Here is a 14531-nt window from a genome sequence, read left to right on the forward strand (position 1 = left end):
GAATGCATTTGCTTGAGTTCCAATGTCATGCTCATGGACATGGCGAAACTCCTCATTTTCAATATACAAAGGATGAAAGGTATTTAACTTTTCCCCTAAACAAATATCTTAAAACAGGACACATCAAATGTAGGTCCGTTTCGTGTATTGGCTAACCAAAGATTTGGTCTGAGACAGAATAAATATTACAAAGTTTTCATCAAGGTTTCAAATAAAATCTGTTACCACCAGACCAAATACTGGAATGTGACCTGGCTCCCTCTCTTTTTTTTTTTTTTTTTTTTTTTGCCATTTCTTGGTTCGCTCTCTTGGCATATGGAGGTTCCTAGGCTAGGGGTCTAATTGGAGCTGTATCCTCCCGCCTACGCCAGAGCCACAGCAACTTGGGATCCGAGCCGCGTCTGCGACCTACACCACAGCTCACAGCAATGCTGGATCCTTAACCCACTGAGCAAGGCCAGGGATCGAACCCGCAACCTCATGGTTCCTAGTCAGATTCATTAACCACTGCGCCATGATGGTAACTTCTCCCTCTCATTTTTATAGTCATTCTTTTTTGTTTGTTTGTTTTTTAGGGCCCCACCTGCGACATATGGAGATTCCCAGGCTAAGGGTCTAATAGGAGCTACAGCCGCTGGCCTACACCAGGGCCACAGCAACACGGGATCTGAGCTGTGTCTGCGACCTACACCACAGCTCACAGCAATGATCCTTAACGCACTGAGCGAGGCCAGGGATCGAATCCACAACCTCATGGTTCCTAGTTGGATTTGTTTCCACTCCTCCACAGTGGAAACTCCTTTACAAACATTCTAATTACACTGTGTATCCTCTGGGAACAACCCAAGTCCCAACCCCTGCGGTGCTGGTTAAAATGCACTGGCCAGAGCCTCACTGCATTCAGCATACATGGTCTCAGGAGCCAGGGTATCTGAATTTTCAAATCTCCTGAGGAATCTTAAACACATTCCAGATGAGGATCCACAGAATTAATGTTTTACTATCATTGTTCTTTATATTTAAGCCCCTGCTTGACCGAGGGATGGCTCCTTCCAAATGTGAGTTCGTGAGTGGAAGATTTAGTGGCCAGGAATTTGCAGAAGAAAGAAAGAAGGGTAATTAGCTAGGTAAACAGGAAGCTGGAATCTGTTCTGGAGATAAAATAAACCCACTGAGACTGGGAGGGAAAAGGGAATTGAGCCAGTTGTTGACTAGGGCTCCTCTTCCTCCCCACTGGAAAGGTACTTGGAAGAACAGCTGAGGAGGAAAGATGGAAAGCAATTGTCAAGGTTTTATTGGTAATGAAATGTCCTCTTTTGTTTCAGCTGCTTGGTGGGGTTAGATTCTTGTTCACAGAGGGGGAAAGCTCAGAGGTAAACCAAACGCCACTATAGTCCATAAGAATCCACTTAGATTGGAGTTCCCGATTCGACCCCTAGCCTGGGAACCTCCATATGCCGCTGGTGCAGCCCCTAAAAAGACAAATACACACACAAAAAACTTGGATCTACTCAAGGACGCTGCATTGTCTTATCTATAACAGAACTTTAGCCCAGGATAATACATTCCACCCCACCCCACCCCGGCCCTGGTTCATTATTTTAATCTTCATTTGTCCCTAAACCTTAGATTTTCTATATCCAACCTCCGCCTCCACATCACGTATATCGTGAGCAATAAATGAAAATGGCAACTTGGATAGAAGTACTAATCTGTGACTAAATATTTAACAAGGGGGCAGAAAGGATTTACATTTTGATCTTCAAACACTGGCAAATTAAATGCCCTCAGTCGTGAGCTTTCCAAATTGGCAAGACTGCAAGGGCAAAACAAAATTTCCATCCGTTTGATTGACCCCGTGAGAGGTGAGCTATTATTAGCAGGCAAGAACTTGCCAGAAACTATCTGGAAAATATCAGATGAAAGTGATTGAAATGAGAAGTACGTATTTTAAGCTGGTCAGCAGAGCTAGTTCTGAAGGAGACAGATGACAAAACATTGCAAATGCTTATATAATATTTATTCCTACGTATAACGTGTATAACACGTCATATATATCAATATATTTAACGATTCATTTTAACTTAAATACTTATTGAGTGGCTGTTGAGTCGGTCGCTATGGCATGCTAGGTTTTCAGAACGCAATAATAAGATCTACATTCTGTTACCTCCAGGAACTCACAAGCTGAAAATGTGTGAGAGGGAACACTATGATTTCTACAACTTAACACAAGCTGACAAAGGTGATATTAGCAACGTGCAGAAAGTGCTCTCATTGCAATGATTAATGGAAGAGAGAAAACCTGATGTTGGTGCCAGTGATCAGATGAGACGTCCCTGAAGAGGCGACATTTAAGTGTTTGGGATTTCAGCAGACACAGGAGGGTAGGAGTGTCATTCTGGCAGAGGAAACAGGATTGACTGGTTAGGAGGGCATGGCTGGAATGATGTGATTGGGAATGGGTTGGGTAAGAAACACATTCATTTCTTCAGCAAACTTCCAACGAGTGCTGAAGGAGGTAGGTGCTGGGGACAGAGGCAGAGGAGACAGGGATTTCCTCTTTATGGCTCATGTGATTGGAAGACATTGCTGGAATACAGGGCTGCGGATGTGAACTGAATAGAAACCGCCCATCCTGTTGGATTTTAGGATTTCTTTTTTGGTGTTCCAACTATATATATATATATATATATATATTTTTTTTTTTTGGTCTTTTTAGGGCCACACCCGAGGTGGCATGTGGAGGTCCCCAGGCTAGGGGTCCAATTGGAGCTGTAGCCTCCCGCCTGTGCCAGAGCCACAGCAATGTGGGATCCAAGCCATGTCTGTGACCTACACCACAGCTCACAGCAATGCCGGATCCTTAACCCAGGATCCTTAACCCACTGAGCAAGGTCAGGGATCGAACCTGCGTCCTCATGGATTCTAGTCAGGTTGGTTAACCGCTGAGCCACGACGGGAACTCCCCAACAATATATTTTGAGGTTAGGGTTAGGGTTAGGGTTAGGGTGCCATTTTATTGAACATCTCCTAAGTGCTGTGCTAAGTAGCTATGTTACTGCTAATCCTTACAACACTCCTGCGTGGAAGGCTTTTTTGTTTTTTTCTATGTACAGATAGGAAAAGAAACTCTGGGTGCCTAAGACTGCATAGCTTGTAATACAGGAAGCTTGGATTTGTGCAGAGATTGATCTCAGTGACCTAGTAATAATAAAGGCTGAAGAACAACTGAATTCAAGTCCTTACCCACCCCAACCCCTGCTGAAAACACTATCTCAGAATGCCTTGGGACCACCCTGGCCCCTGATGCTGCAGAATCTGTGCAGGTGATTTATGTCTGTCTGTTCTTCCAAGAGACCAGAGCTTATTGCCTTGCTGGGCAAAGCTGCAGCGGATCCCTGCCCCACCCCTTCTCCATACCCGCACCCCAAGCAAAGATTTCCAATTACTGCTCTGCAGAAAATGTCAAAAGCATTATTCAACTATTCATTATCTCAGGTTTTGTAATTTTTCATATATTTTTACTCTTATCTGCTAGCACTTGAAAAAGCCCAGCTTTTTCCTCTTAAGGGAGCTTAATTTGCAGAGCAATGCGGTCTCCCTATTATGTTCTTATCATCCTCTCCCTGTGGTAGGCAGAATGACAAGGATGACAAAAAAAAAAAAAAAAAAAAAAAACCCAAAATATTTGAGGACCTTCCTGAAAATCCACGGGAATGAGGAATCCGAAAAGCCTGAGGCTTCTGTTCCTCGAGTGACCTGGAACAAGGCCAAGGGCGATTGGCATTAGCTGTCACAGTCTACTCAGCAAGGCCTCTTGGCTGGTTCTCACAGTGACCAAAACCACCACCCTGGGGCCCTGGGACTCTGCCTCAGAGAATTTCTCTGACGGGTTTAACTGGGGGATTAAACAGCTCTTGGGTGCCAAGAGGTTCCTTGAAATTCTCATACCAATGTTAAATTAGCTTTGGTATCCCAAAGACCAGAAGCCAAGGGTGGCTTGGGGTGGCTTAGTCCTTGCCTCATTTCCTTTGGTCTCTCCGCTCCATTCTTGTATTAAAAGGCAATAGACATTTTTCTCAGTGCTCTGTAAAGTGCTGTGCAAAGGCAACTTCCAGTTCCCTAGCTCACTGTCTTCCACCTAGATGGCGCCCTGAACTCCGCCATCTGGAAATTCTGAGCTGCCATCTCCCTGGATCCTTCCCTCCCAGGATCCCCAGGTTTCCGAAGCCAGCGCCCCAGGGCTCCCGGTTCGCGCCGAGGGATTCTGGCGTGCATAGCTCGGGGGAATCCCGCCCACCTTGTCATTCCTGCAGGGGAATCCCCGCCCCCCGTCCCTGTCACTCCAGGAAGGGAGTTCCCGCCCCTCGAATCTACCAGAGGGAGGGAATCCCCGCCCATCCTGGAGGCTCGGCGGATCCCCAGCGCCGCGCAGCTGGGAGAGCTGGCGGAGGAGCAGACTCCCGGCGCCCGTGCGTGCGGCCCCGGGTGGGAAGACGAGGTGAGTGGCGGCTGCGGGGACCCGCCGGGCCGTGGGCGCCTGGGATTGCGCCTCCCGTGGCTGCGGGCGAACCGCGGCGCTGCAGCTCCGGGCAGGCGCGGCAGTGGCACCCGCGGTGGCAGCAGCGGCGGCAGCGGCGCGGGGACCCGCCGGGCGGCGCCTCGGTCCGAAAGCGCGAGGAGCACCCGTAGCCTCCTCCGAGCCCTGTGCAGGTGAAGCGACTGTCCGGCTGCAGCCGAAACGTGGGGCTTCGAATGGATGGGGGCTGAGGGGCAGGTGTGCCACCCCCGAAACCCCGTGCGACTAGGAAAGTTTAGTGACAAATCCAGGTGCGGGAATCCCAGCCCTGGGAGGGCGGTGAGTAGCGGCTCTGAACCCGGGTCCCGCGTTGGGCGTCGCAAACTCCCCGCGCATCCGGCGGGGGATGGGGAGCATGCGGCAGCGGGAAAAGGGCCCGACGGAGGCGGCCAGGGACAGTGGGACAACCTGAGACGCACTGCTGGTGACACTCAGGACAGGGCCTGAAGCCCCTATCCCGGCGCGCGCCCAGGAACCCCATCTCTGGGCCCTCGGCTAGTCCCCTCCTCCAGGGCAGAGGTCCTCAGGTGTTCTGGCTTCAGGTACTGCCTTGGGATCCATCGTCCGGCACTTATTCATCTCTTGCCCCTTCCTGCTTGGAGAAGAGACCTGCAGCGCGAGGGCAGGGCGCGCAAAGAGCAAGGGCATCTTTGGGGAGATTACGGGCGTCTGCCGGAGAGATGGGGAAATCCTGCTCTACCCCTCTCCCTCTGAAGTCCAGTCACCTCCGCTTCCCCCCCCCCCCCCGCCCCCGCCCCCCGCTCCGCGCCTTCTCTCTTTTCTCTTTCCCTCGATCTCTTGGATTTGTGTTGCCTTTCCAGGTCTTTGGGCTGTAATCTTCCTGCAATGCTCAACTGAGTTGGGGGAGGGAGGGTCCAGGGTCCCTGGTGGAGTTTGCCAGAATCCTGTCCTCAGCAACCCTGATCCACCCCGCGAGACCTTGATAAGAGACACCGGAGTGTGAAGAGGACAAGGTCTGGCACAGGCTGGTGGCAGACTGGAATGGCAGGCACGAGGGCATTCCAGAGCTGCAGACGTGCGCTGGGACTGGAGGTGGAGCGGGCAAGGGGCTGTCTCTTGCAGCTTGCGAGGGCCTCTTGCCTCCCACAGATGTAGGGTGCCCTGGGTGGATGTGTTTCCCTTGAGAAATGAGGACGGAGGTGGCTGCTGAGTGTGGCTGCAGAAAGTGATACTCTGGATCTGCTTTTACAGTGAGCCCCGCGCTGGTCCTTCCCTAGTCAGGCCTGCCTGACTCCGTCTGCTCTGGATTTGCTCTAGGGACCTGGTATTTCTACTGGGCATCTTTTCTGGTCTGTGACTGCTGAGATGGGGATCAAGTAGGAACAGGTTGGCAGATGTGGTGTGGGACTGCTGCTTGTGGGGGCAGAATAGACTATCCCAGGACAAACCCTTAGCTGTTCCATCTTCATCAATTCCTTCTTCCATTAGAATGATCCCAGGAACTAACTAACCATGTAGTGTGGGGGTGGGGTGGGGTAGGGGTGGGGCTGGTGGAGAGAGAGAGCAGGGGATGGCAGGTTCTGGGAGAGGAAGAATCAAAACCATGTAAAGTATATAAATGCACCTCCCTTGACAAAGTGAATATACTCCTGGAAAAATATTAAATTCTACTTTAAATCTCTATCATTGAAATCGATTTTGCATGCACTTAAAGCAGTTTTCTATTTAAGGAAACTTATGATAATTCCTCTATTCATTTCAACCATTTTTGGAGTACCCGTGGTTTGCACAGAGGCTTGGAGGTTCCTGGGGATGTGTGCAGGTGAAAGAGGCTCCCTGTGTGGCATGTATGGGCATCCTATGTTTATTGGTTGAAGGAATGAAGAATTGAGCTAATGAATAAAGTACCTGAAGAAGTGAGCCAGATACAACATTTTGGGAGTATGGTGGGAAAAGAAACCACTTTTGACTGAGAGGATCTCAAAGGCTTTGAGGAGGAGAACCTCAGGAGAAAAGGTGGTGCTAAGAGGTGGATCCTAAGGTGGGTAAGGTTGTGACCCTCAGGGGTTCGATAGAAGAAGAGGCTGAGCTGAGGACCTGGAGGAACTTAGTTCTGCATCTGGTAGAGCAAGGCATGGTCATGGTCATGGTCAACTATGTGCTTTAGGGTGATTGGTCTGATCTCTGGTAAGGAGGATGGGGAGATGAGTGCTGAGGAGCCTGGTGAGGTGACTGTAATGAGATCAGGGGCAGGAACGTAATGGAGGTCTGAGCTGGTGGGTGACAGTGGCCTTGGAAGAGAGGAAAGGTTCATCAGACAGGGACTTGAAGTGTGAGCGCTGCTTAGATTTGGAGTGAGGAAGAATCAAAAGTCAGCCGCAGGTGAGGAGCTGAACACACAGATGGCTGAAATGGGGAGTTTGGAGTTTTAATGTGCAGCAGACCAGAAACCTGGAGAAATCCTTTCAGACTTCTCTTGCTTGACTCCTCCCACATCTAATCAGCCACCAAGGCCTACTGACTGCCTCTCCTTGTAAAACCTGTCAGCAGCTCCCAGGACCCGTGGGATGAATTCCAAATCCTACGTCCCTCTCCAGACTTCTTTTTTGCTGTATCTGATAACACATACACAAGCTGCAGGGCTCCTGATGCTCTTCCTCTCAGCCTCTACAATGCTATTCTTCTGGGGTGGTAGTAGGAACAGTGAGGTCCTGGAATATCCTTTCTTCCCTGGTCCTCCTGATGAACTGTTTTATATTCTTCAAGATGCAGCTCAGGCCCTCCTCCTCTGTGAATTCTCTGCCTCTCCCTCTCCCAGAAGACCTAAAGCAGTCCTACCTTTGGACCATTGCTCTGCAGGGCCCCGTTTGCACCTCATCCTGATGCCTGGGTCTGTTTCTTTAGGACCCTATCCTATTTGTGCTCAGATAAGGCCTTGACCAGTTACCCACCAACTTCCTTGAGTTAGACAGGAAGAGAGACAGCCAACACTTGAGATACCACCGCCCCCCCACTCCCTTGCACCCGCTGTTTGCCCTATAGGGTGTTGTCCCAACCTTGGCTTGGAAGTTCCAGAGCTGGTGGGCTGGACAAGGTGACACCCAGCTGTGCATACTCCCTTGGCCTAGATCATGTGGGCCTAAGTGACTCAGACTATGGTGGGAGGGGAGTGTCCCTGCTGGAAGGTGGCCCCAGGTCCCTCTTTCCGCATCATCTACAAGGGGGAACACCCCAATGAAGACAAACCCACAAGAGGTCAGGACCAAGCCCAAGGAGAGGCAGACTCATTAACAGGGTAGACCTGGAGCCTTGACAGCTTTTAACCTCTTTCTTCTGCCCTCAAAACTGTTCCCACTACCAAGTAGGATGTTAGGCAGGCAGGCTTCTGAGGCAGGTGGGAGGACAGGCACAGATAGGAATGTCTGAGAAGGGCCAGTATCCCAGGAGGATGATGGGAAAAGGCCATCAGCCGAGGCTGAGAGCAGCATCTATAAAAGCTGGCTGTGGAAGCCAGGTTGCAAGGGACGAAGGAGAGGGTGATTGCCAAGACAGTGGAAGTGGAGGGTGTAGACACTGGATTCAGAAGTGTGCCAGTTAAAAATAATAGAGTATTTTGAGGAGGTGGTAGCATTGTGGGATGGTTTATTCAAGAGAGTCCCCCAGTTCCCCCTTGGGGCATGTTTAGTAAACAGAAGAGAAGTGGGAGAGAATGGAGACTAGACAAAGCGTTTTTTTTGGAAGGGAAGAGACCAGAGACACTGAGAGCAGGTGCAGGGAAAGACAAAAGCTGGCATCTGCCTCCCCTGGAAGATGGGAGGGAAGCAGAGGTGGAGCAAGGCGCTGGAGGGAGCCTGCTGCCAGCCAGGAGCGTCCTATGTGAGGCTTGGGAGCCTGGGGGGCATTGGCTGAAGGGCTGCTGCTGGCCAGGAGGGTGAACCTTGCTCCTGGCAGCGACTGAGGCAGCCAAGAGAGATGGGAAGGATTGTGGAACTGGGGTCCAGAACTTTGGCTGGAATCCTCGCTGTGCAGAGAACGTCTCACTGGCATCATCATCTATTCGAAATTTTGGAGCCTCAGCTTCTTTGCGTGCAAATTGGTAGAAGAGTTGCTTCCCAGGGTTATTCTTAGCAGGAATAAAAAGAGGTACTGAGATATGCATGTGTCTCAGTGACACTGTCTGGTACGTAGTGAGTCCTGACGAGAGTGTGTTGAGAAATGAATAAACCTCTTGCCAAAGTCAGTGACAGCCAGTTGTATGCAGAAGGCAGGGCTTTTCAGTAGAACTGACCAAAGCTTTCTCTCTGCTCTGGATGAAAGATGTACCACAGCCCTCTCTGATGCGAAGGTCAGCGTGCCAGGGTGCAAAGCAGGGGAATCCTGGATAGTCTTCCCTTCTCCTCAGTGCTTTTTGGAAGGAGCAGCCTATTCAGACTTGCTAATTCCTGCATTCCAGGAAGCTGAGGCCCAGAAAAGCAGAGAACTCACCTCATTCCGGTCCAACTGGAGCTAGAGTCACATCTACAGTTGCCCGGTCTGGGAACTGTTGTCTTGCAGTGACAGCTGTGCAGGATGGAGGTGGGTGAGGAGGAATTAAAAATCTGTGTCCACCCTTGCTTTTATTAATGGATCTATCATTATATTTCGAAAGATTAGATAAATATTCTCACTCATCAAGAGAGGAGGAAAAGGAACATTAACTGGATTTAGTAAACACTCAATAGATGTGTGCCAAATTATATAGTATTTGGGGGAAATGTGCAGAATGTTTTTTAAGGAAAGAGAAGAATAAAAATATGTTTTCAGATTATTCTTGATTTATTTTTCCACCTGGATGGTCCATGTCTAGATTTTGTTCTCCTTTGGGCTTATGCATAGGTTCCATATAAAATGATAGATCCCTTTATGGCATTTAAAATGTTCTAATCCTTGATCTCATAATATCCATCTTCTAGAAATGAAAAAAAGATGGACTTGGGAAGAATACATTTCCCTTGGGTTCTGCAGTTCTGGGTAAAGAAAGGATTTGAAGCGAGGTAGCGCATCTGATTCAGACTTGAATTGCCTGTGATCTAAAGGGCTCTGCATTCTATTTACAAATGTGTTCAAGAAAACACTGGGAGCATTTATGGTTTGAAAACTCGGTAGTTGAAGAGGCCCTTTGTGGACGGATAAGGAGGCCAAGCCGGGAGATGGCTTTTTAAGGCACTAAGTGTTTGGAGAAGACGCATTTGTCTTTTAAGTCTGCCAGGTCTGGGGAGAGGCCTGCCCCTGGCTGTGGCCGCTCTCCGATGACAATAACATCTTCTCCACCCCACATTCTCAATGGGCTGGGGAAACAATTTGAATTCTGAGAGCTTCATTACCTACACAATTCACTGAGTGAACAGTGTCCGGGCTATTAACTTGTAGAAAATCAGAAACTTCAGAATTAACTCTCTTTAGGAAGCAGTCTAATGAAACCAGATAGCATTGAACATCTGGCTGATTACGTTATTCTTGGATCCTTTGTTTTTAAGTTTTAAAGTGTTTCTGGGCTCATCAAGCGCTCTAGGACACGTGAAGGGGTTTTAGAGGAGCAGGTTTGGGGAATCCACTTTACAGGGAAAAGGACTAATGTTGCCCACACTAATGTCCCAGCTTTAGATGAAATTATGGCAAGGAGATAGGGAAAGTTTTGTTGCCTTAAGCAGCCTGGAATGCCTTGCTATCCACATGAGGATTAAAAAAAAAAAGAAAAGAAAAAAAAAATCACATACTCAGAAGGATTTGCAAATCCCCAAAGGGGTATAATCCAATCCCTTGCCTTCAGGTTGAAGTAGATTTAGGCTTTTCCATGTTGGATCTGTGGTTGTTGAATGGCTCCTGAGGGAGGGGCTTTCATGGTGTACGTAGCCCTTAATAGAATGATGCTCCAAACTGGATCCCTTGAGGGTTTTGGCAGGAGTGGAAATGGATTTGGACTGAGCCGCTCACCATCTCCTTTGTATCGACACCCGACACCTCTAGCATTTGGCTTTGCCTGCATTCGACTTTTACTACCTCTGCTACCTCAACTGAATTATCCGGGTGAGAGCACACACACTGTGTCATCCTGGCTTCTGAGGGATGTTCATCCTGCTTTGCTGCAAATCAAGGTGCATGGATACAATGCAGAATAGGCTTCTTACCATACCTAAGAGCTGTGCAATCCCAAGCCAGCTCCCTGGCTGAGCCTACGTGATGAGGGATTACTTGGGAATACTCGTTGTGCTGGAAGGGGGCTGGATCAGGGAGGGTAATTATGGATCAGGATGTTCTCAGTAGAAGGTGGGAGGATTGGGCTGCCTCTCAGGGGAGGCCTTTGGGCATCCAGAAAAAGGTAGTGGGAGGGGAGACAGTACTTGGAGACTTGATCGCCTGGGGCACTGTGTGATTACTGTCACACCTAAGGAGATCTTGTGATATATGCGGGGAAGGTGGAATGAAAAAACACCTGCTCTTTTGTCCCCTTCACCAGAGGCCAGCGCTCTGCAGATGCCCTCTAATGTGAACGTGCTTGTCCTGTGTACACATCCTGGGATGGCATTGGACGTCTGGTATTCCACAAGACTCCTTCTCTGTTCGCTATGCCATTTTGGCTTGGCATTGATAAGTTTGAACACCAGTAATGCCATCACCCTTGAAGAATATTAAGTGGCTCCTGACACTACTTATATTTGCATGCAGGTGATCAAATATAATTACAAAGTCTCCCCTAGTGTTTGCACAGTTCTTATTTTACACCTATGAAGATGAGAATGGTGTCAATACACTCTTTGCATTTCTGTGTGCTAGCCAATGGACCCTTCTAGAATGCCTGATTTCAGCTGTGTGTGTTTCAGTTGGATTACCCACCTCCCCCATTTTGGCACAGTGAATTCTATTTTATTTTATTTTTAAAATTTTTATTTATTTATTTTTGTCTTTTTTAGGGCTGTATCTGAGGCATATGGAAGTTCTCAGGCTAAGGGTCAAATCAGAGCTGCAGCTGCCAGCCTACACCATAGCTCATGGCAACGCTGGCTCCTTAACCCACTGAGGGAGACCTGGGATCGAACTGGCATCCTCGTCGTGGACACGAGTCGGGTTCATAACTGCTGAGCCACAGTGGGAACTCTGACACAGTGTATTTTATACAGATTTGGGTAAAACTAGGCTGTGCTATATGGGTCTCGTGGTGAAGAAAATTAACTTCCAAGGCTAAAGAAGCCACGCAAATATTATTACAAAAATCACTTGGCATGTAAATTTGGCATTGCTTTCCTCCACTTCTCCACTGCCTACTCTCCACTTGTTACCCTGCCCTGGTCCCCGTTATTCCCAGTATCATTAGGCTAAAAGAGGAGACAGCTGTCCCCAGAAAATGTGCTTGGAGTGTCCTCATCAGCCCGGATTCTCATGAGAGAGCAGGCAGTGAGAAGGCGTGGGGCGGGGTGGGGTGGGGTGGGGGGACGATGGGGAAGGTACCGTGAAGGGTTATGGTAACCCCTCTCTGGCCCTCCTACTGGTCTTTAAAAACCCCAGCAGATGGAAGGCTTATTGATTTTTTTATCGGTGGCTGCTGGGGGCAGCGTTCAGCAGTTTCTGGCACCTGGGAGTCATACAAGCACCAGCACCTGCTTCCCACCTTCTGGCCCCTCCCCTGCTCAGGGTCCTGGGCACCGCCAGTCTGTAGAGATTTCTGAAGGCGATTGGCCTCCCTGCTGCCTCCTCACTCTTCAGGATCGGGCGCAATGTTTAGGACATGGGGAGAAATTAAAGTGCTTGTTCCCTACTCAGCAGACAGAGTTCTAGATACTTTACACGTATTAGTGAATTTAATTCTCATAGCCATCTGATGAGCTGCATGCTGTTCTTACCCCCATGTTTGTTTCCTAAGGTTGATCTAAGAAATGACCACTTGAAGTTCCTGTTATGGCTCAGCAGGTTAAGAACCTGACTGATATCCATGAGGATGCCAGTCAATTTCTGGCCTCACTCAGGTTAAGGATCTGGCATTGCCAAAAACTGCGGCATCGGTTCTGGTGCAGCTGTGGCGTAGGTTGGCAGGTGCAGCTCCAATTCAACCTCTAGCCTGGGAACCTCCATATGCCCGAGATGCGGCCAAAAAAAATAAAGAAGTAAATTTAAAAAATAAATGATCACAAACTTGGTGGCTTAGAGCAGCAAAGACATATTCTCTCATAGTTCTGGAGGTCAGATGCCTGAAACCGGGTGTTGGCAGGGCCGTGCTCCCTCTGGAGGCTCTAGGGGAGAAGCCTTTCTTGCCTCTTGCAGCCTCCTTGGGGCTGTTTCACTCCAGTCCCCATCTCTGTCTTTGTGTCATCTCTTCCCCTGTGTACTCTTGTCCTCCCTTTCCTCTATTTCATGTGTCTCTATTTAACTTGTCCCCTGTAAGGACACTTGTCATTGGATTTAGGGCCACCTGGATAATTCACGATGATCTCATCTGAAGATCCTTAATTTAATTACATCTGCAGATAAGGTCATAGTCTCAGGTACCAGCATGTGAATGTATCTTTTTTGAAGCTACTGTTTAACCCATTTATGTACCCTTTTGCAGATGGAGAAATAGGGATGGGTTGTGGTTAAGCAAATTCTTCAAGGTTATAGGAGCTTGTGGAACTGGGATTTAAGGTGAGCAGTGTGGCTCCAGAACGTGTATTTTTTTTTTGTCTTTTTACCTTTTCTAGGGCCGCTCCCACGGCATATGGAGGTTCCCAGGCTAGGGGTCCAATCGGAGCTGTAGCTGCTGGCCTACGCCAGAGCCACAGCAACGCAGGATCTGAGCCGCATCTGCGACCTACACCACAGCTCACGGCAACGCCAGATCCTTAACCCACTGAGCAAGGCCAGGGATCGAACCCGCAACCTCATGGTTCCTAGTCGAATTCGTTAACCACTGTGCCATGACGGGAACTCCAGAGCGTGTGTTCTTGAACTACAGATCTTTCTCCATTTACAATGCATTACGTATCATAATATGCTCACAGTAGTAATACTCATCATAAACAGCAAATATCCTAAGTCAGAAATGCATTTAATATCTCATCTACCAAACATCATAGCTTAGTCTCACCTACCTTAAATGCGCTCAAAACACTTACCTTAGCCTACCAGATGGGCAAAATCATTTAACACAAAGTTGATTTTATAATAAAGTGTTGAATATCTCATGGATTACTGGATACTGAACTGAAGGTGAATGTCAGAATGGTTGTCTGGGTGCAGAATGGTCATAAGCACATCAGGTGTTCACTTGTTCACCCTCGTGGTCATGTGGCTGACGGGAGCTCACGGCCACTGCCCAACATCTCAAGAGAGTGTTGTAACTGCCCATCGCTAGCCTGGGAAAAGATCAAAATTCAAAATCTGAAGTATGGTTTCAACTAACTATGTGTCACTTTTGCATGATCGTAAGGTTGAAGATTGTAGGGCAAACCATCATAAGTTGGGGACCACTTGTCATCTCCACTACCTCTCAGGAATGTGCTCTGATTGCTTCTGGTGTGAATGAGTGGCAGGATGGGTGGGGAGATAGATGGATAAAAAGATGCCAAGAAAAAAAAAAAGAGAAGGAGTTAATGCTGTGGCACAATGGGATCAGCAGTGACTCGGGAGTGTTGGGACGCTGGGTTCAATCCCCAGCCTGGCACAGTGGGTTAAGGATCTGGCATAGCCACAGCTGCAGCTTTGTTCAAAGCTCGGCTCAGATCTGATCCCTGGCCCGGGAGCTCCATATGCCGTGGGGCAGCCAAAAAAAAAAAAAAAAAAAAAAAAGAAAGAAAAAATGCTGATAACAGTGACTGGCCAACACTCTCCTTCCCAGGGTACCGAATATTATACCAGCATCAACTGATATTCATTGTTTTCTGACGTGGCCCCAGGACTTGCCCTTGGGTTCTCTTCTCTAGCTCTTCTCCCTCCTACAGAGATCTCATCTACCCCAGGGCTTTTCCTACCATCTGTG

The 14531-nt window shown here is 48.6% G+C and overlaps 1 protein-coding gene across 1 annotated transcript in view; it reads left to right on the forward strand.

Moving 5' to 3' along the window:
* Positions 4371 to 14531, forward strand: part of PDZD2 (PDZ domain containing 2) — a 415428-nt gene continuing 405267 nt past the window's right edge. The window contains 1 exon segment of the mRNA XM_021077090.1: positions 4371 to 4504. The gene's annotated coding sequence lies outside the window, so the exon portion shown is untranslated.

This window comes from Sus scrofa, chromosome 16 (assembly GCF_000003025.6).
Source record: "Sus scrofa isolate TJ Tabasco breed Duroc chromosome 16, Sscrofa11.1, whole genome shotgun sequence".
NCBI lineage: Eukaryota > Metazoa > Chordata > Mammalia > Artiodactyla > Suidae > Sus > Sus scrofa.